The following is a 22240-nucleotide window of genomic DNA, read 5'->3' on the forward strand; positions in this document are numbered from 1 at the left end:
CTATGTCTGGCATACAAGGCATCCCTGGATCCTGATTTCATGGCCTCTTGTATATCTGCAAAACAAATAACATCAAAACTACCCAATCCAGGAACTTAAACCTTGCTTCCAACATAAATAGGACATGTTAGAGGGACAAGTATCTCTCTCAGAGAATACCCCTTCTCTGGAACAGGCTTCCTATCCATGTGAAGAAGAGTTATTCCCTTGGTCAAGCATAACCTTGACCAGTGGATGGGAAATTAGAAATTTACCCCTGGTCTAGCACTTATGTATCTAATGGACAGAGTCAGCGTGTAAATGCATGACCACCAATACCCTAACTTACATATACCTTTTAATATAGCATGTAAGGCAACATATTTTGTTGGATACATGGATAAGCTTATAAAGCCTCCTATAGTCTTTAGTCTAGTATACACCTATGAACCCATAAAAAATCAATAAAGATGGCTTTAATAGGTGGGTACACATGTTCTCTGTGAATGAATGTGATGGACACTACTGTCATTGGTCCAAGATAAGCAGTTAATATTCTGGCTTTGCAGAAGTAGTGTGCATAATTTTTTTTCAGTTCCATCACAATCGAGCAATAGCATTGTTACTCAGTAAGTGTCTAACTGTGGCAGCCTGGGCAGGATGTTTGTCACAAAAACTGATCGGTGGCAGAGTACTGCACTGAATAGTGTTGCCATCCTGCAGTGCTTGACTATTACATTAAATTACTGGCTGTTGATTAATTCTCTGGATTCTTCATGCACTCCTTATCTCTGCAGATTCAATCCATGTACTTTGGTTTCTTCTTTTACACTCTCAGTTGTATAATATATGCATCTGGCCATTTGTTTTTACTCTCATTCCAATCTACTATCAAAGTGATACGCAGAAGAAAATGGTGTTGCTTTGGGGGGGGGGGGTCGAAAGGTGGCATGTTTCCCAACCAGGATTTATATATCCTTGCACTTATCTTCACAGTTTTTTGGGGGAACTACTATTTTCCTAGCTTTTAACATTAGACTTTAGACACAGCTTATTTTTCACTGAAAAAATAAGACTGAATATATTTCCTTATTCATGATTTTTTGTTCAGCCCATCATTAAATCAAAAGGTTGAATTAAAAAAATCTTCAATATGCACCTAAGAGCATGTAGAACTCTATCATTTTGACTCACAGACCACTGACTTAATTCAGTTACTTCCTCCAGACATAATTACAGTGCATCCTTGGCAAGTTAGGGTTTGTTAAAAGCATGGGGGTGGATTAAAGAAAGACAAAGTCCAAAAAAGCATGAAAGAAGTGCTATATCTGGATAGTCTGGGGTCAGGATGAGGGGAAAACAGAGGACGAGATTGGTGTTGTACCGAGGGCGTAGTGGGTAACAAGGAGGCTCCTGAAGTCCTTTGTCTATGGCTCCAGTTTATCTAAGGCTGGTCTTGTCGATTGCAGCCACACATCTAGGGTATATTCAGACAGTAAAGTGGCTATAATTAGTGGGTACATACTGAGGCAGTCTGGCAATGAAAATGAATGATCCCATCCATTGTTTGATCACAAATAAAGGACAATGACCTGCAGTACACTGTGCCATCCCCACTGCTTTTAGCTCCACCCATTCAGTTCCTTCCTCCCTCCCTACAGTGAAGTCACCAGCTGCCACTGCTGCATCCTGATCTAAATCCAAACTGTTCATCTCCCATCCTAGCATCTTCTAGTCTGTGTAATCATTTATTAATCACCCTCTCCAGCACCTTCAGACAGTGCGACAGGAACCACTGTTAAGCTCTGAAGTTGTGAATATCCCATTTGTTCTTGTACAATGGCAATAGAGTGTTTATTCTCCAGTCATCTAGAATATGTCTCTCTCTAAATGCTCTGATGAGTACCATCAGGAGCCATTTTTTACTAATACCTCTCAAACTCTAAGCATTAAAAATCATAGAACTGGGTTTTAAAATCAGAGCAGAGGGTAGGAAAGGGGAACACTTTTTAATTTTCATAATAGAAAGCCTTTATACACCAGACCATATACAGTTAGTGGCAGTGAATCTTTGTAGATGCTTAGATTATGTACTCACAAATAGTTCTAACTTTATGAAGAACATCATAAATCTAAAAGTAATAAGGCTAAATCTGAGCATCAAAATCACAATGTTATGCCTAAGTCAATGCATTTAAAAGGTATGTTTTCCCATAATGAAGAAAACCTCGTGATCTCATTTGCTGTAACTTCATCTGAGTCTGACACTTTCTCAGCTTCATTTTCCTTACAGCACTTTCTACTTACTTCTATGGTAAGTTCTCTGTTATCTTTTATCATAGCCTGTGCATTGGGCAGTATGGTTTGTGTATGATTTTCTTCATTCAAAAGCTTCTTAATGAATTGCTTAATTGCTTTTCACATCCCGTGGCCAGTTGAGCAGATTGTTACTGGTATCCCTCGTGAATGGCATTTGATGAGTCTGTGCTGACTGTGCCTAAATGCAGCTAAGGCATGATTCAGTCATAACAACAGCACTTAGGAGATTCATGGTCACTTGTGAAATGTATCATTGCTTTTTGATGCACATCTGCTCCATGTGTGTAAGCCTTTTTCATCTAATCTGCAATTCATGGAGATGCCTGGATATGCTGCTAGCTTTGCTATTTCCATTCAAAGGTGCTCATCTCAGACATGCCAAAAGCAACTGCTTTCAGCAGTGTTTGCCAGCAAAAGGAAGAAGATATACACAAAGGTTGACCCACTGATACTGATCAGGAAGTTTTGAATAGATTTAGGGTGTAACAAGACATAGTATGGGCTTTTGTGAGCTTGTATGGCCTACAGACAGGGACTGGTAGAATGTGTGGACTTTCAATATCTCTGAATTCCAAGATATGTATAGCCCTGATTACACATGCCATGGTGGCCTTCCAGAGACAAACTGGCAACATGTTGGCTATCTCACAGGTTTCTGCCTCAAGAATATTTCAGCAGTTCCTCAACATACCCTTGGCACACATGGATCAGTGTAACTATTTACAGGTATCACCTCAAGACTGATCCAGTACCATGCATTCACAGATCCCAACGTGCTTGATGTGACAAGATGGCACCCATGTTGGCATTGGGTCTATATTATAACATCGAAGTCTAAAAACTTCGAATGCTATAATATTGAACCCAGTGGAGCGAACGCTTGAAATAGCAAAGCTGCAGAACACCAAATACTTTCCTAGGGAAAGTATTCAGTGGGCCGTTTCTGCAGCTTCACTATTTCCTCAACTGTGGAGCGAAGGTTACGGACCGGGTTAAGGTAAGTGTGCGAATGAAGGTGGGTGTGCGATTGGGCATGGGTTAGGTGAGTTAGGGTTAGGGCGCAGGTCAGATAAATGTGCAATTGTGTGGACGTGAGGGTTAGGGTGGGGTAGGTGAGTTAGGGTTAGGGAGCGGGTAAGGTGAGTGCACGATAGTTAGGGACCTTAGGGTTAGGGTTGGGTTAAGGTAAGTGGGTAGCTAGTGGTGTAGTTATGGCTTAATGTAGGGTTTTGTGAAGTGTATGTGTGTGGATTATTTATTTTGATGTGCTTGAGTTGTGTGAATGTTTGTTGGAACAGCAAATTTTTTCCCTGGGAAATAAATTTGCTATTCTGACTGTTCGGTTTTCTGGTGTTTCGATTGAATGGGTTCGATATTATAACATTCGAAGTTTTTAGACTTCAATGTTATAATATAGACCCATTGCCAATAGAGCCCTATCTGAACCACAGGGGGAGTAGTACCAAAACAGGATGGTATACCTTTCTATCAACTGTCAAGTAGTGTGTGATCTGCGGGGGTGCATGACCATCATGTCAGCTCATCATCCTAGCAGTGACCATTATTCCCATATTTGGTGCACAAGCTGATGTTACTGCCCCTTCCTGCATGGTAAGGTTCCTCATAGTCACCTAGTTGGCATGTGCAAAGCATTTTAAAGTTACTAACTATAGGAATTTCAAGATCTGTATAGTGGTATAGGGACTACTGAGAAATCATCCCCCTTTTCTTTGCATGTCCCCATTCCCTGTTTTGTTTCCAAGTGATGCAGGATAACTATTCAAACCTTGGCTATGACACCAGTCCACAACCTGCATGGAGCTTCTGAGCAATGTTCAACATCTCTCTCTCTCTTTCTCTGCCAGACACAGACAGTCACTGAGTGTTTGGCCTGCTCGAAACCCATGCCCATTGTCTGGACAAGTCTGGGTGTACCCTTCAGTATGACCTTCCTACTGAATGCAGGATGTTTACTGCCTGCTGCGAATTGCACAACATGATCATGCATCAGTCAGGTGCATAACTGCCACAGTCAGTACTGATAATGGCAGTCCGGCTCCCACTGATGTTCCTCCCACCAGTGATACTAGTGACAGTGGTCAGCAGACAGCAGTAGTATGGCAACCGCTCCTACAAGTGCATGCATGGTATATGGCTGCCCAGGCAAAGTGGAGGTGTCAAGTTCACAACTACGGACCATGCCATTTACTTAGTAAGAATGAAAAAAAAAACAGATAAATAACTGATGCATGCAGTGTTACTTGTGGAATGTGCTGTGTTGCTTGTGGTCAACTTGCACTGTACAGCAGACATTTTTCCAACAACAAAAATGTTTTTCAAAACAATACCATCAGTCATCATCTGTACAGTATTTAGGGTTAAGTGGCACAAGTTCTAGTTACACTAGCAGAGATTAAGTGATGAAAAACTGGTATTATGACACTTTTAAGCCTATACTGTCTTCTTCCCCTGCAGTGGCCATAACAAACTGCCGACTGTTAATGAGCACAAATAACTATCATTAAGAGATTTTCTTTTCTTTTGATCTGTCTTTTTGTCTTCCTTTAGTATTCTCTCCTTTACATTTTTCCAATTCAAGTAAGAAATGCTGCAGTAGCTTTGTGAGTAAATGGATTTCTGGGTGAGTACTGTTTTGCTCTTTTTGGTTTCCAAGCTGTAAGATATATTTTTAAGGTGTCATAGACAACATCCCTTGAGGATATCGTGGTAGAAATAATCAGAATATTGTTAAAAGAGAGAGTGGCATCAATATCTCTAATGTCCTTATGTGTTAAATCCTCTTTCCAGAGGAGTAAGATGAGCATTCTTTGTTTTCTCCAAATGTCATTATTTGATGGATGACCACTTTCATCAGAATAAACATTTGTTTTCTAATTCAGTGCCTTATCCAGATCATACAGCACATCACCACTGGCTCAGAATTGTGAAAAATATACATATGGCAGAGATGAGGGATCAACCCTGACATAGCACACCCACCTACTCTGGAGAGCAGGTGCACCTATAGATATGATGATCGACAGGTGGATTTGAGACCAGCTGGCCAGTAGCATTTTGGAGATTCAGTAATAAAGGCCAAAGTCCTATAGAAGTATGCTCATGCATGTATATGGCTGCCAAGGCAAATCAGAAGTGTCAAGTTCACAACTATGATCTGTAAAATGTTTGACTGTCTTAACATAATCATCTCTGTTGGCATTCAGACAAATGATTCTATAGCATCATCTTCCCCTAACCATGACCCATGACATCACGTCCCCACCTGTTCTCTCATCATTTTGTTCAATAATGCTTTGTTTCTTTGTACTATAGCTAAACATTTATATTTGAGTTTTTTTTTTCCTTTTTGCGTTGAATATACTGATGAATTCAAGTTAATCTTTTTCTTGAAATGTGTATGCAATTAAACTTTGACTCAGAATATTTTCAATTATATACAACAGAGACACATAGGATTTTAAATATGACCTAACATACTTTGTTACATTCTATTAATATGCTACATCAGCCCAAATTCATTACTCCAATTTAAATATTAGACAGCTAAAATACACCAACACCCACTGCTAATATGCATGTATGTGCATTAATATATGCCTGTGCAATGTATCTGTGTGTGTGTGTGTGTGTGTGTGTGTGTGTGTGTGTTTGTGTATGTGTCCTTGCATGATTATATGTATGGTTTGTGAAGGGAATCTTTTTGCACAGGTTTCCTTCTTAAAATGTGATATTCCCTATCCAAACAGGTTCATATTCCTGGTTGCTATATAGTTTCTCTCAAATTACTAACTTGTAAAACTGGCAAGGCTACTGAATATAATTTACACACATTAGTATTTCATTCTTTTGTAAGGCCAGACACATCTACACACCAGCTGCAGAACATGGAAATTACAGAATGGATATTTTTTATGATACTGGCAGTCACTATTTGGCTGAATGTTTTCTGGTTCTTACTGCATCTGGATGCAATATCTCACCTGTTGAATTCAGCAGAAATTGGGCATTAGAGCGTCACTTGGAGTCAGTCTCATAAAAAAAAATTACCAATGCAACTTGATTAAACTTGTTTTGTAGAAATGTCATATTGAATGAAAGTCAATTCAGTTGAATGCCTTTCTATAGTCTTTCCCAAAATTAGTTCTTTAAGTGTAAAGGTAGGCCCTAGTTTAGGGTAAGATTTAACTATTAGCTTCAGGATTGTAGTACATATTATGGAAGACAGAATGTGGTAATGCTTAAAACTACATTCCATGTCATGTTTTGGGCATTTTCCTTTGCTTGCATTTTTCCAAGACCTGATCATCATTATGGCTTTTTACCTAGGTGGACTTTAGGGTTAAGATTTAACTATTAGCTTCAGGATTGTAGTACATATTATGGAAGACAGAATGTGGTAATGCTTAAAACTACATTCCATGTCATGTTTTGGGCATTTTCCTTTGCTTGCATTTTTCCAAGACCTGATCATCATTCTGGCTTTTTACCTAGGTGGACTGGATGAAACTATACTCAGTGATATGGTAATTCAGAAATTAACTTAATCCACAAAGTAGTGATGACGTGCTGCACAAAAAACTTGCTTCTTTGTATTCTGCAGGTCTGCAGCTGACTTCAGTAATTCTATAACACTTTGTTGAAAGTGCTGTTTGAAAGACTGTCTGTCTCTAATAATCTTTGTTTTGATTGCTGCTTGTGAGCTACTTAATTTTTTAACCTATTCACATGTTCTCATGATACACTATATTCTGTCTTCTAACTTCCTTCGGATAGGATATATTTCAGACCCACTAAATGACTATAATTAATCTAGTCTGTAAAGAAAATACATTGAGTTAAATAAGCATTATATAGGTGTACCTATAGAAACATGGGTAGTCGTATGTAATGATTTACCAATGTGCTCTAAAATCTAACTTGTAGGGTGCTTACTGTAGTAGATGAAGGGCTTTCCCTTCACAGTGCCTCAGCTGACAGTAGGCACATAACTGAGGGTTTGAAGCAATTCCTCACTTGAAACACACACAAATAGCTGCACAATGTTTCTGTGGCCTCACTGCCTATCTGCTATATGTAACGCTTAAACAAAGCTTTAATTTTGCTTTATGTAGTCTGGTAAGTAATTAATGTAAGCATAAATAAAATGGTTTTATTACTAAGTCAGCTGAGTTTAATTAGACTAATTTAGTGTAATTATTAACAAAAAAAACACTGTGGAAATAAAAGGTGATTGAATGGAAACTGGCATGATTTGGGAGCCTATGTTAGCAAGTCTGTTAGCATTAACACATCTAACAGGTAATTAGCACTTGATTAAACTTCTCTCAGCTTGGGAGGTAGCAGCCTGATGGGAAATATAAGACTTAGCAGATGTTGGTAGTAGAAACAATGAAGAATCATGGAAAATGCTAGTATGAATTTAAATAGGAATTAAACATACTGTTTATGTGACTGCATTTACATATTAAGAGAACTATAAGTTCATCCTTCAGTAGAGTAATCTGCTCTTCAACTTGATGATGGCAGGTTGAACTCATAAAACATTTGTTCCCGTATAAAGTCTATGAGTCTTTTCAGACAGGATACAGGAATTTGCATACCGCAGATATGTTTCTTCCCCCCCTCTCTCTGATATAAAACAAAATATGTTAAGAGGCTGAAGCCTGTAATTATTATCTTTGAGCCCTTCATCACACACACACACACACACACACACACACACACACACACACACACACACACACACACACACACACACACACACACACACCTCAAATGCACTACCTTGCACTGTCTAACTTTATCACATGACATTAAGCTTCCATATTTGAAACACCATGACAGGCTGTAACAGATGTCTGCAGTGAAACGCATGCAGCTGTTCTTGTCTTCTGTCAAGAACTCTAAGATTTTGTGTCACAGTCACGAAAAGTCAGGATTTTGAATTCTACAATATTTTTGATTAGAAAAAGAGAGTTTAGGGAAGATTGTGAATAAGGACCCTTCCTCTCTATTTCCTGGTTTAGTGTAATATCCAAGGTAATTGTATCTTGGTATAGGATAAAATACACCGCAGTAACCATATTCAAAATGGCTTCTGTTCCATCTCTCTTTTACTCAAAAATACATCCATTCTCCCCAATGATGTCTTCCATTATTGTTATACAGTTTTCCTGTACTTAAAACCTTGAACTAAACTGCAAAACTCTGTGCCATGCATTTTCCTTTATGTTCCTAAAACAAGTATTCTTTAGCCTTTGTCTACAACTGATTAACCACACTTAATAAGCAGCCAGTCATTTGTTATCACTGTCATTCAGGCAGTTATAAACCATCCCTACTAGTCATATTATTCTATATATGCTGTTCTCACCATTATGCCAGTCCATATTTTAGTCTTACAAACTATTCTCATTTCAACTGTCTTTTAATTTTTTTACCCCATTTAGACCACTGTAGATGTACACAAAACCTGGTAAACAGCTGATATGGTTCCTTTCTTAATTACTCCCACAAGACCTATTAGTGCCTGTGTGACATACTGTACATATACAGTCAGCACTGTTGTTTCACAACCCTCAGTCCTCCAATTTGTTTCCTGTCCGGGATACCTCCTGGACATGTCAGTTCTATGTCCATGTGGGTTTTTGTCAGTGGTCCAGTTTCCTCCCACATCCCAAGAAGAACTGAAACTCCTCTAAACTACTCAGTAGTGTGTGTGTGTGTGTGTGTGTGTGTGTGTGTGTGTGTGTGTGTGTGTGTGTGTGTGTGTGTGTGTGTGTGTGTGCGTGCGCATGCGTGCGTGCGTGTGTGTGAACCTGTGCTTTACCTGTCCTGCACTGGACCACTGGCCCAGAATCCAGCTGAGGAATCATTTTCTCCCCCAGTTCCCTATGATACTGAATAGGATATTGACGATATCAGACAATGAATGAATATAATACATCTCAAATTAATATCTTTTGAAATGATAGACTTCACTCTTTTTCTAATAGCTCTATAGCATGTTACCATCGTTGTAACAATTTGCTACCCGAAGTATGTCATTAACTCTTCCTACACAATTAGCAGGAAATAATTGTCAATCAACAGGTTCTGACCATTCCATTCACTGATTTTCCATTTTACCTTCCCCATATTGTATGCAGATATATATAGAGTTTGAGTTTTTGCAATAATGTACTCCAAGCATATCTTATACAGCTTTGTCACATTTGCTCCATTTCTTTACACCACTTTCTAAATTAGAATGACAAGCAATTTTTCCTTCTTCACTTTTCTCTTGGATCCATGATCTTGCTGTTAACACTGACTGTTTTTCAACACAAACAGGAGTCAGCTCTGATGTTGTTGTGTCTTTCGTCTTTCCCCGGTTAGGGGTCGCCACAGCAGAACTCCGGTCCGCTAATGATAGGCAGTAGATTTTTACATGCTGAGTTGCCGGCCCTGACACACAACCTTCAACGAAGGTACGCCCATTCACGCATGTCTCCACACAGAAGACGCTTTAGCTGAGAATCGAGCAGGACAACGTCTTACTATGAGGCAACAACGCTACTGCAGCAGGAGTCAGCTCTGATATCTTGGTTTAATAATATCCTGGTGATTAAATCATATAAATCATATGAACAGAATGCAGAGTATGAACTAGGGTTATGCATTAGGCTCTTTCAAGCTCCATCACAGGAAGAAGTAGCAGACCTTACATAACAAGCATGTGTGTATCAGCTGTCAGGGGAGGGTTTGGGTCATAATACACAAAATCTACTGTGTCTCTTGGATCATTGTAGCATTATCCAGTGGCTGGCCCTCTCCCTCTGATGTTCATGAATGCTGGGAAGAAGAGGAAAATAAATGGGTAACACTGGGAAAAGACTAGGCCTGATAGTCACAAGGCTATGGGATAAATACATAAAAAAGAGTATCTGCATAAGCTGTTTACATGAACTGATTATCTTAACCCCCACCCCATACTGGCAGCTCAATGCAGGTCTTACTACTAAAGGTAATATTCTTTAAATAAAATAATAGGAAGAAAATAAACTTAATTTTATTCAAGCAAGATAATGCTGAAGTATTACAATTTAAACAACTTTTAGTTAGGGCATTGTACTGAATACCTAACTATAAAACTACAGTGTTATGAAGAATCATCAACACAAGTCTATAACACTAATAGCAGTAGCTCCCACATGACCCAATAATTAAGTTTTGAGGGCTGGTCCTTTACTAGTGTTCCTATGAAAAGGTAAAAAAAAGTTTTACACCACTGCTGTAATTTTACAGAAGAAACACTTACAAGGCTGGTGTTAGATCTTTTCAGACAGAGACTCCATAGTTTTGAGTTTTTAAGGAGTACTAAGCCATTAAACATTTTTAGAATGTTTGATACAGGTGAGTAGTGACCAGAATTTAAAATATTTGAAAACAGCTCCAAAGAAAAGTATGGTAGAAAAGCATTCAGTAGTAGAGAAATGTTCTACCTTTTAAAAAACAGCAACGAAAGAGAGGTAGAGAGAGAGAGTGAAAGAATAACACTTTAATATTAAAATAGATTAGCATGCCTTATTAAAAGTGATTTGCTGAAGAGTGGCAATATATGAGATGCAGAGACAAATTAATTGAAGGGCAAAGCCTACTTTGCCAAGTAAAATTGTTTTTGATTGTAGAGATTCTTGCCTGAGAAGTATAACAAATTCATGATTCATGATTCTGATGAAGTCCCCAGTTTAGGGATGAAAGCACTCAATCTGTGTCTTTGTATGTTAGAATAATAAAAACAGCTTGGACTGGACAGTTTGGCTGACTGAAAGTGTTTCCTACTGCTTCACAGTGTATATTTTGGTCTTTCTTTATATTTTACACTGTGGTTACTTTTGTTTTTTATTTGAAGTATGACATTTTGCCAGTTCTTGTGAGGACGTTTTGTATTGTTATTTCATTATAATAGTTAAACTTCAACAATAAATCCAACCATACTTCATAAACTGTGTAGCCAAGGAGACCTTAATGGATTCACGGAAAGTATTTGCAGGTGTTTTTTGGGTTCCACAGAACACTCCAAGGATGTGTCTGCCACTGACTATAAACTTAATCTCATCAAACCAGTGGGGAAGGTTTTCCATGCACTGCAGTTAATGTTTAGTTTTGTTCAAACAAAAACGAACGAGGTGCTGTAGTATCCAGTTAAGAAATTTGTGCTTATGTAAGTGCTAAACAATTTTTGTATATTCTTATATTTTGGTTTGCCTTCCTTGTTACTTTGCCCCGAACATTTTGTAACACATTTGCAGCTGCATTAGTAGAAGTGTCATGTCTTTTAATCCACCCAGATATCTGGAATCCACAACTAATGACACTCACAACACGATCATAAAAGCATTCTGAGATCAGTATACATAGGTTCATAGGTTCATAGGTTTATACTAGGCTATCTGCCCTAAGGCATTTATAAGCCTAGCCCAAAGTTTTGTGGCTTACGCCACCCCTTATATGAAAAAATTGTACCCATTAGTTTGTTGTGCCTCTGCCCAGCAGTGACACAGAGATGATTCCCGGGGTAAACCTACGATCTCCCATCCACAGGTCAAGATTTCTCTTGAACAGAGCCAGCGAGGTGCTCTGCCTCACATGGACCGGGATTTTATTCCACAGCATAGGGAGTCTCTGAGTGATAAATCTATCCCTCCAGCACATCCTATTTTTACATTACTAGCTTAAAACAAAGTGTGGTTTTATAAAAGTCTGCTATTTAAGATACACTTTTAACTTACACCTTCTAACTATTAAAAGGAAGCAGGGCCTGGCAGCACTCGCTAAGGCCAAAAATACAGCCTCAGTGGTTCTCAACAATATTCCAGGATACCTGCTAAATAGCTTGAAGTATGACCTATAATGACCACTTGAGTCAATTCTCAACTATAGCCTCAAAACATGCCTTGTACTATGAGAACGGTGGACTGCAATGATCCAAAAGCATGTACTTTCAACTAACCTCCAGAAACTACAGACCTATTAGTCTGACTAGTCTAATATGCAAAGCCATAGAGCAAATTATTATGGAAAGCTTAACAAAGACAGTGACAACCTTCAGACACTGGACCCAACCCAGTTTGGCTTTGTCAAAGGACTGTCATGCCTACTAAACCTAGTAGGCTTCTTTGAGAAGGTCACCGAGGTAGTAGATGATGACAAAACTGTGCCTACTGCCTACCTGGACCTGGCTAAAACATTTGCTACAATACCTCACTTGGGTACATACCTCTCAACAGTACCAAATCTCTTGGTTTTTACTGGTTCTTGAGGTCCAAATAATGGGGTGCCACAATTCCTAAGTGGCAACCCTTAATTTCCGAATTTCCTGGCTTTTTTCTTTTTAAATTTTTTCCAGCTTTTTTTGGCTTGACATCATCACACATAGGCATGCATGGTGATGTCAGCTTCATAAGCAGCCTGTCAGCATTCGGCTGAGGGCTTACTCTGGGCTGAGTGAGTGCATTTAAGTTTACAAGTGGGACAAACATGTCAGAGGAAAAGCCTGAAACACTGAGCAGCTGAAAATTGGAATTTATTGCTGCATTTATTTCCAGGTAAAGCACTTTTGTTGCTTGGTATACAGAAGAACAACCATGTTGGGATTATCGCTGTATTAATATCCAGATGTTTATGTGCAGCTGATGGCATTCAGACGTTGAACACGTGAATGTGCAATTTGAATTGAGTTCAGTTATTTGAAATGTGCTGCTTCATTTAGAACTCATTATTTATTGGAACTGTGCTGCTATGGAACAGTGGTGTGTGCGTGTGTGTGTGTGTGTGTGTGTGTGTGTGTGTGTGTGTGTGTGTGTGTGTGTGTGTGTGTGTGTGTGTGTGTGTGCGCCTTAGGTACAAGAATCAAGAGCATGGGTTCTCTAACTATGCCACTACTTTTGGTTGAAGGAGTTATAGCTCTAAACTGTACAAGTTTTCACATAATGTCTGGAATGTGTTTAGCTCATACTTTTGATCTGTTCCTCTTAACATTTGGATGGTGCATTGGTAGTGTTGTTGCCTCACAGCAAGAGGTTCTCTGTCTCGATTCTTGGCTGAAATGCCTTCTGTGTGCAGTCTGCATGTCCTCCCTGTGTTTGTGTGGGCTTTCTCTGGGTGCTCTGGCTTCCTCCCACAATACAAAGATATGCATCTGAAGCATTTTTCCTCAGACCTCTGCTGAAAATTAGCTTTGTTCCAAGTCAGACTTTCCCAGAAAATAAATGTTAAAAACCACACATATTATTTTATTCTGGCAAATCAGTGAGAACTGAATTCACTAAATAATAATAGCCATTTAAGTTTATTTTCCTATGTTTTAGGAAACACATGGTAACACAACATTTATTCTAGCAACTTTCTAAGATTATATAAGCAATGTTTAAAATGTGTCCCCGGTTTTGAGCCTTTGTCCCCCCCTCAATAAATTTTGGCCTTTTCCTGATTTCTTGTGCTGCACAGTTCTTCAGGGAAAGAGAAGTGTAGTGCTGCTTATGCAAAATCTACTTGCATTGATAGTAGCACAACAGGTAGTATACTTGCTTTTGCTGCAGAAGGCTGTGAGTTCTACTCCCACAGTCTGTAGATTGATTGCTGATACTGTACTGTGTTATACTTTTAACGGGAGTGGACACAGCAGTCCTGAGAATGTCCTCCTTTGGTGGACATACCTATTAACTATGAACATGTTATCAGTTTGCCATCCATTCCGTATTGAAATATTACTAGCTTATCATTTTTTTTAATGTAACATAGGCAATTTATTCTTTAAGGGCAACAAGCGCTTTACTTGTAGATGAAACAATGAAATATAAAGTTGTTTGCTAGCAGCAACCTAGTTACAGATTTCTTTAATATGGAATTTAGATGACTTTTACTTCTGCAGAGATTGTGCATATTTACTGATACTGGTGGACTGTAGAAGTTTGAGTAGACTTTTATGATGGAAATGTTCTGAACTGGCCAGTTTTTTCATTACTGGTACATGCATTTTGTTTCATTGCTTACTGGAAAAATGTTCAGACAATAAATGAAAAACACGCTCTAACAAGTGTGCTGTATTATACAAGGAATATAATTTAATAAAGTCAGGAAAGTGTAAAAAATAACACATATATGTTTCTTGTTTCATGTGCAAGGGGCCTATGATTTGAAAACAGCCCAAAGGTAATCTTTATCCGCCACTGCCAGATGCATTTTTCTTTGGATGTGGGTTTCAATGCTGTTTCAATGAATGTGAGTTTCAAGGGCAGAGAAGTTTTAATGCCAAGTCTATTTTCATTGTGAGACTGTATTGCTTTGTTTAGCAGATGTCTGTTAGTGTAAAATAAAATCCAAATAATCATTGTAGAAGTAAAGTAGTATGCCCATTAGTGTTTATGGTAAATGGGGCACAATAACCAGGTAATGGGACATTGGAATGGCTGCAAGGGGACTCTGGGGCCATATTTTGGTTGTCTGTTCTTCAGTTTGCATTTGAAAGTAGGTATCACACAATTCCATTGGAGTGGGTGTGGTGACATGATTATGTATGCACATTTTATGTTAATCAGTGTACATATTTATACCTATTTTTCATGGGTGTTTGTCCAGATTTTTGATGTTTCCAGGTTGAGAGGTATGCTTGGTTATAGTTGGCAAACTCACTAAACTGGCCATAACCCCCTATATAATATCAGCAAAAATAGAGCCCAAAAAGCAGCAATATAGCAGAAACAAATACAAAATCCCTTGTGAACAAGGAGCAAGAAATCCAGGCTGAGAATGTATTCCAAAATAACAGCAAGAAATCCACAAATAAATGTTCAGGTACCAGTTTATTAACAGAGGACACAAGCGCCTTCACAGTTGCTTCTTCAGGTGTAACTCCTGCCATAAAAGCACTCACCTTATATACTCTTCCTAATTAGTCTAAATGATCAATTAACATACTAAAACATTTAAAAAGATAGTACACATAAAAATAATACCTAGTTGAAATGCATTTGTATTACAAGATACACATACTAGAGCATTTTAAAAGATAGTACACATAAAAACATAAATAAATATTATCTAATTGAAATGCATTTATAATAGTGGACAGTGAAATTATACATATAAATATATTCATATAAAAATTATGTTTATTAATTTAAAATATATTTATTTAAAAAAAAAAAATATATATATATATATATATATATATATATATATATATATATATATATATATTTATTTATTTAAAAATATATGTATATATATATATATATATATATATAAATATTTAACAAGACATAAATATATATTAATGAATGTATTTAAATTTAAAATTTTTGAACATGTTAGAAATGTTAAAAATGAATCAAGATTCATCTATTCAATGGTCTATTACGAAGCACAGGCTTAATAGGAATGCACTCACTAAGACCATGTCCAAAACTAGATCTGAGCCTCACAATCCATTTTGCTTCCATATCCTCAGTTCTAGCTCTTACATCACCACCCCTGCCATTCTCATATATAAGAGATAAAACTCTAAACTTAAATACATGGTCATCTCCCATGGCACTAATATGTTTAGCTAGAGCATTAGTCTTTGACTTCTTCCTAACATGATACAGATGCTCCCTGATTCTTTCTCTAAGGGTTCTATCAGTTTTGCCTATATAAAAACAGTGGCATAACTGACATTCTGCTAAATAAACCACATGTGAACTGTCACATGTAGCACCTACCCTAAAATCTAGTATCAGGGTGATGAAATAATAGACTCATATCTATAGAGGAGCACTGTGGACAATGACCACAGGGTCGTGTTCCTTTAAACATCATAGGTGGTTTTTCATTTTTCACACAACATAGCCTCCTATACAAATTCTTCTTATTTTTAAAACTATACTGTGGTGTGGTACTAATAAGAGAAGATATTGTGGGTTCGGTGGTTAAAATTGGCCAATACTTATTAATAATATCAGTATATTGCTTGACATTCCTAGCATAAGTAATACAAACATTAAGTTTTGGTTCATTGTTTGTAATATGCCTGGAAGTATTACTTGAAAAGTATGGTTTTGCTTTGCTAGATCTCATTTGTCTCACCATCTTCTCATTCTTACTGATGCAATTAATGTGGTAACCACGTTGTTTCAACTCATTACTGGTATTAAGCATCATGTGATCATACTTAACTGGATCAACACTTAGCCTGGATGCCCTAAAAAATTGATTGCGGGCTACATTGTCAAAAACAAAATCAGGATGCATGCTTTGTCGATCAAGCAAATTATTCACCCTACATTCCTTCCTGTACATCTTAGTGCTTACTTTTCCTGTTGCATCTATATCTATATATACATCTAGAAAACTGATTCCTGTATAAGAATAATTGAAAGTAAATTTCAGAAAATCTGTGCTATTGCTTAAATATTCTACAAAAAGTTTCAACCCATCAAGGTTACCTTTCCACAAGAAAAAACAATCATCAACAAATCTTCTGAAAAAAGGTATATAAGGTGCATATATACTATTAAATATATTATCAATCTCCCAGGTCACCATGACTGCATTAGCATAACTATTTGAGCAAGAGCTGCCCATGGCAACCCCGTTTCTTTGCCAATAAATCTGTTCATTAAAAATAAATATATTATTATAAAGCACTAATGCTATCAGTTTCTGTATAACTACAATCTCACTAGCATTAAGCATACCTACTTTCAATAATAACTTCTTCATAAAATTTATACCAGTGTCATTGGGTATGACAGTAAAAAGAGAAACAACATCTAAAGTAACCAAAATAACCTCACCTTCTACATACCCATCATTAGTAAACTCATATAAATTGTGTAAAAAGTGCTCAGTATCTTTTAAAACATGACACATGGAATCTAATACAGGTCTCAGTCTCTTCTCTACATAAATAGAAATAGCTTCAGTAGACCATCCCCTGCCTGACACTATAGGCCTCATGGGTGGTCTAACACTATCCTTGTGTAACTTAGGGAGGCCTTGTATAATAGGTATTACAGGTTTACAAACTAAGAAGTACTGAAACAATTCATCAGTAATGAGGCACTCAAACTGCATTCTCTTAATTTCGGTATTTATATGTTGAATCATTTGATCTGCAATTAGCTTAGTAATAGGTTGATAAAAACTAACATTATTAAGCATATCATACATTAATAAGTCATAATCTGTTTTATCTAAAACAACAATCTGTCCACCTTTATCAGCCGGTCTAATTACCAGGCTGGAATCATTCTCTAATTCATTTAAAGTATGCATTTCATTTTTGCTAAAATTATATTTCTTATTAAAGTTAATATTGTTATCAAAAACATCATAAAAATCATTAATACATAATTGCTCAAAGGCACTAACTATAGAGTTGATTTTGGGTATGAAAGTGCTTGGTCTCCTCATAGGTTCATAGGTGGGTACTAGGCTATTGGCCCTAGGGCCTATACAAGCCTAGCCATAACAATTTCCTGGCTATTTCTTCCTACACTATTTACTTCCCTGGACCCCTGTCTAGCAGGGCAACTGACGTGATCCCCGGGGTGAATTTCCTTTCTCCCATCCAATCGTCAAGGCTCCTTTTGAAGAGGGCCAAAGAGGCTCTCTGCTTGACATGTATGGGCAGTCTATTCCAGAGTCTGGGGAGTCTCTGGGTCAAGAACCTATCCCTCCAGCATGTTTTGTTTATTGTGATGACAAGGTTTAGATCCCTGGAGCATGTGGCTCTGAGGGATTGGAATTTCTTTAAGTGTAGCATGTCCAACAGCTCTGGGTTTGACATGGCCTTGTATGTTGAGCAGAGATTGCCACTGAGTAGACGATATGCGACAGATATAGCTGGAGTTGTATAAGGCAGTCAGCGTAGGGCATCTGCTTTAGGCCTGTGATTCTTTTAGTGAGGTATTTCTGAGGCCTTTCCAGTTGTTGCAGATGTCTTGAGAGGTACATACCAGATGGGGCATTGTGTTCTATAATGGGCCTAAAGAGGGATGAGTACAGTGGGACAATGACCTCCTTTTTCCTGGATGAAAAGCCCTTAGTGATGAGGTGTGCCACATAGAAAGATTTCCTGACTGTGTGGCGATGTGGTTATTGAAGACGAGACCACTGTCCACCTGTGACCCTAAGTCTCTTATCACACTTTCGGTGTATAGTGTACTGCCACCTATGTGGTAATTCATGGGTACATGATTTTCCCAAAGGGGATAACTATACATTTCTTGGCATTGAGCTTGAGCCCATGGCTCTGGCACCAAGCATCTGTTTCTGTAAGGCCCTTTTGTAGAGTATCCACATCATTTGGGGATTCAATAATGGCTTCCAGTTTGCAGTCATCTGTGAACTTTGTTAGCCAGAGTCCTTTAGTGTTGGCCTGTACTTCAGAGAAGTAGATGCCAAACAAGAGCGGTCCCAGGACTGAACCTTGAGGTACTCCACTTGTCACTTGTCTGGAGGTGGATTTGGAGTCGGCTACTTTTACAGTGTGGGTTCTGTCAGTAAGCCAGTTGGATTGCCAACTAGCTCACAGACAGCACCCAGGAAGTCATGATTGGTGATACCACCTCCACTAAGAGATGGGACACCAGTGAGGGGGCCTCATACTGGGACCATTGCTATTTGCTATCTATATCTCCTAGGTAACGGCTAATGTCATGGGCCATTGGATGACCAAGTTTGCAGATGATTGCAAACTGCGAACTACCATAGATTCCCCACATTACACCAACATCTTACAAGGGGACTGTTTGTTTGTGTCTTTCAGCTTTTCCCAGTTAGGGGTCGCCACAGCGGAACTCCGGTCCGCTAATGATTGGTAGTTGATTTTTACGTGCCGAGTTACCAGCCCTGATGCACAACCTTCAACGAAGGTACGCCCATTCATGCATGTCTCCACGCAGAAGACGTTCTAGCTGAGAATCGAACCGGACAGCGTCTTACTGTGAGGTGACAACACTACCGCAGCACCACCACCACGAGTAACATCTTACAAGGGGACTAACACAGATAAATGACTGGTGCCAATGTCACAGATTAAAACTCATTGCCAAGAAATGCATTATAGTGCCTTTTGGGAAAAATGCCACCCAGGCTAATTACTCCATCAATAAGACACCTCTAACAACTGACCTTGAAGTCAGGGATCTGGTTGTATGAAGAGATTAATCTATCCTTTGACCAACATGAGGCCAAGGTAATAAGAAAATCATTTTGTGTTGCCCAACATATAAGTAAGGGCATGGCATCCAGGTCAAGGTAGTCACAGTGCCACTTTTTTTGGCCCTTATCAAACCCATCACTGAGTATAATGCCCCCTTCAGCATGTACCTGACCAGACATATGCAACAGTTAGAACACCCACAGAGGTTTTTACCAGGAGAATCCAGGGCATAAGCTTAAGGAAATGAGACAGACATGGGGGAAGGGTTATAGTCTAATCCTGTCATACATTTTCAAAGAATTTGCTGATGATGTAGTGTTACCTGCCAAGGTATAATATATTTCTGCACCATCTAAAATGCCGTCCAACTACAGTGATGGGGGAATGTGCATGGTGCCATACATAACACCCACTAGATGCAGAAGTCATTGCACCTTGATTACAATCTCTCTGAGATACTATGTTCTTTGTTGTACAAGACAAGAGCAGCCTTAATTAAATGCAGCGCTGTTCAGTACTGATGGTGCACTTAATTGTTAAATGCATCACATGGGGATAAAGTCAAGCTATGACAACTTACTAAGGCTTGGACAAGGGTGTTTTGCAGTCTGTTTACCAGGCAGGCTAGTATTGTGTACAACTCACAAGTTTGTTTCAAGTCAATGACATGCAAACAGTATTTTGTTGAAATATCTGACCAATTACGTTGAGGGTAATGTCCCTTCTGTATAGTGCCCCTCCATACTGAGACACATACATACACACACACACACACACACACACACACACACACACACACACACACACACACACACACACACACACACCTGAGACCACTCATCTCTCTACATAACACTTTCTTGGCTTTTTAAATAAAACTCCTTGACACTTCCTGTAATATATTTTTTCAAACATATAGCATTATTATTCCATTTTCTTCCCTATCCAAGCAAAGCAGAATCTATTTCTAACTCTAGTTAAGGATAACCTTGACAAGTGGATGGGAAATCAGAAATTCACCCCAGATCTGGTCCCCATGTCTCTGATAGACACAGGCAGACAGTAATACCCAAAAACTAACATACTGTCCACATAACCTCTAGAAGCTTCCTAACACACACCCCCTCCTAATAAATGTCTATGTTTCATAGGGACACACTTGGGATGGATTGCATAGTTAGGCTTAAAAAGGAACAGATGGTGATAAGCCTAGTGTATACCTATGAACATATAAACCTAAGCTAGATATGAAAGCAATTAGTCCACATAATAGGCTGATTATGAAAGAAACTTTGGCTGAGATTCTTGGATGAGTACTTTGTCCTTTCACAATTCATATATTTGGGAGTTTATCTAAAGGGGCATCTCATAACTAAGAGGACATTCAATAAATCCTATCTGAATTCCCACTTCCTTACTGTGGTCACTAATTAGTGCTGGGTTATGCACTATTTTCCATGATTCACTGCCATTATCTCACAAAATATGCATATGAGGATATATTCAAAACTACTTGACAATTTTTTGAAAGCCATTTCCCAAATAAAAGTGACACTAGAATGTAATATAAAAGAACTAGAAAGTTACAAGAACTATCTTACTTAAGTGCTTATTTATTTTCAAAATGATTAAGCTAGGGAACTGTCCACTCTTGAAATTCATATTGTCAATAAAACAGGCTACATACATACAGCCTTAGAAATAGTCAATATAACAGTATCATCCAAGCAAGAGCCTCCATTTTAAGAAAACTATAAGAAAAATGCATTCTGTAAAATTAGTTCAGCCACATGGAACAAATTTCCTCATAAAATTAGAAGTCTAAACACACTGTAGTGGTTCAAGTTGAGTTGAAAGAACACCTTCAAAAATAATGTCTATGTGAATGTTTTGGGATGCAGGATAATAAGCAATTATTACTTTACTTTCATTGTGTGCAAGTACCATAGCAAATTATCTTACACACAATATCATCTAACTTCATTATTAAATGGATTCTTATCAGAGTAAAGTCTGTAAATATGTAAACACTCAGTATTGCTAATTTTATAAACTGCTCAAAATGCATGCATCTTTGAGAGCAGCACTGTGTTTATTCATTTCATGCTAAATTATGGGCTCATGTCAAAACAGAAAAGGGTAAATAGACTAGTCCAGTTACCTTGTTATCAAGTTGCAAATAAAATAAACAAATAAAGAACTGACAGTCTGTACATTAGTCATACAAGCAATTTTAAGTAGTATTTAAATACCTAATTGATATTGAAATACAGCCATCAACTCATTTTGTGCAAATACAGGATATCACATGAGCAAACTAGCATCAATATCACTGTTAGGCAAACAGAGGCTTGGAAAAGCAGCAGACACAAATCAGCATACAAACTAATTTTCCACACCAGCACGTGTGCCAGTTACACATATCTACATACTTCTAAAATTGTGCAAATTCCAATCAGAGACAAAAGTAGTATCAAGATTATAGCAATCAGAACATTAAATTCACACTAATTTCTTCACACTAGATGGCTTAGAGTTTCCAGACTTTTGTGGGCACATGCACTTCTGGATTCTGTTTACAGTAGAAACATTTGGGAAGTCATCTTCTCTTGAAGTCTGTTCAACAGGGTTCTAGCAGTGTCCATATTCGCCCATATTTTCTTATGTTGGCCAATACTTATATTAGAGGTGTGATGACCCCTCTCTGGGCCAGTAATCAAGGAACCTGAA

Source organism: Protopterus annectens, chromosome 16.part0 (genome assembly GCF_019279795.1).
Source record: "Protopterus annectens isolate FY-2018-M chromosome 16.part0, PAN1.0, whole genome shotgun sequence".
NCBI classification, from domain to species: domain Eukaryota; kingdom Metazoa; phylum Chordata; order Ceratodontiformes; family Protopteridae; genus Protopterus; species Protopterus annectens.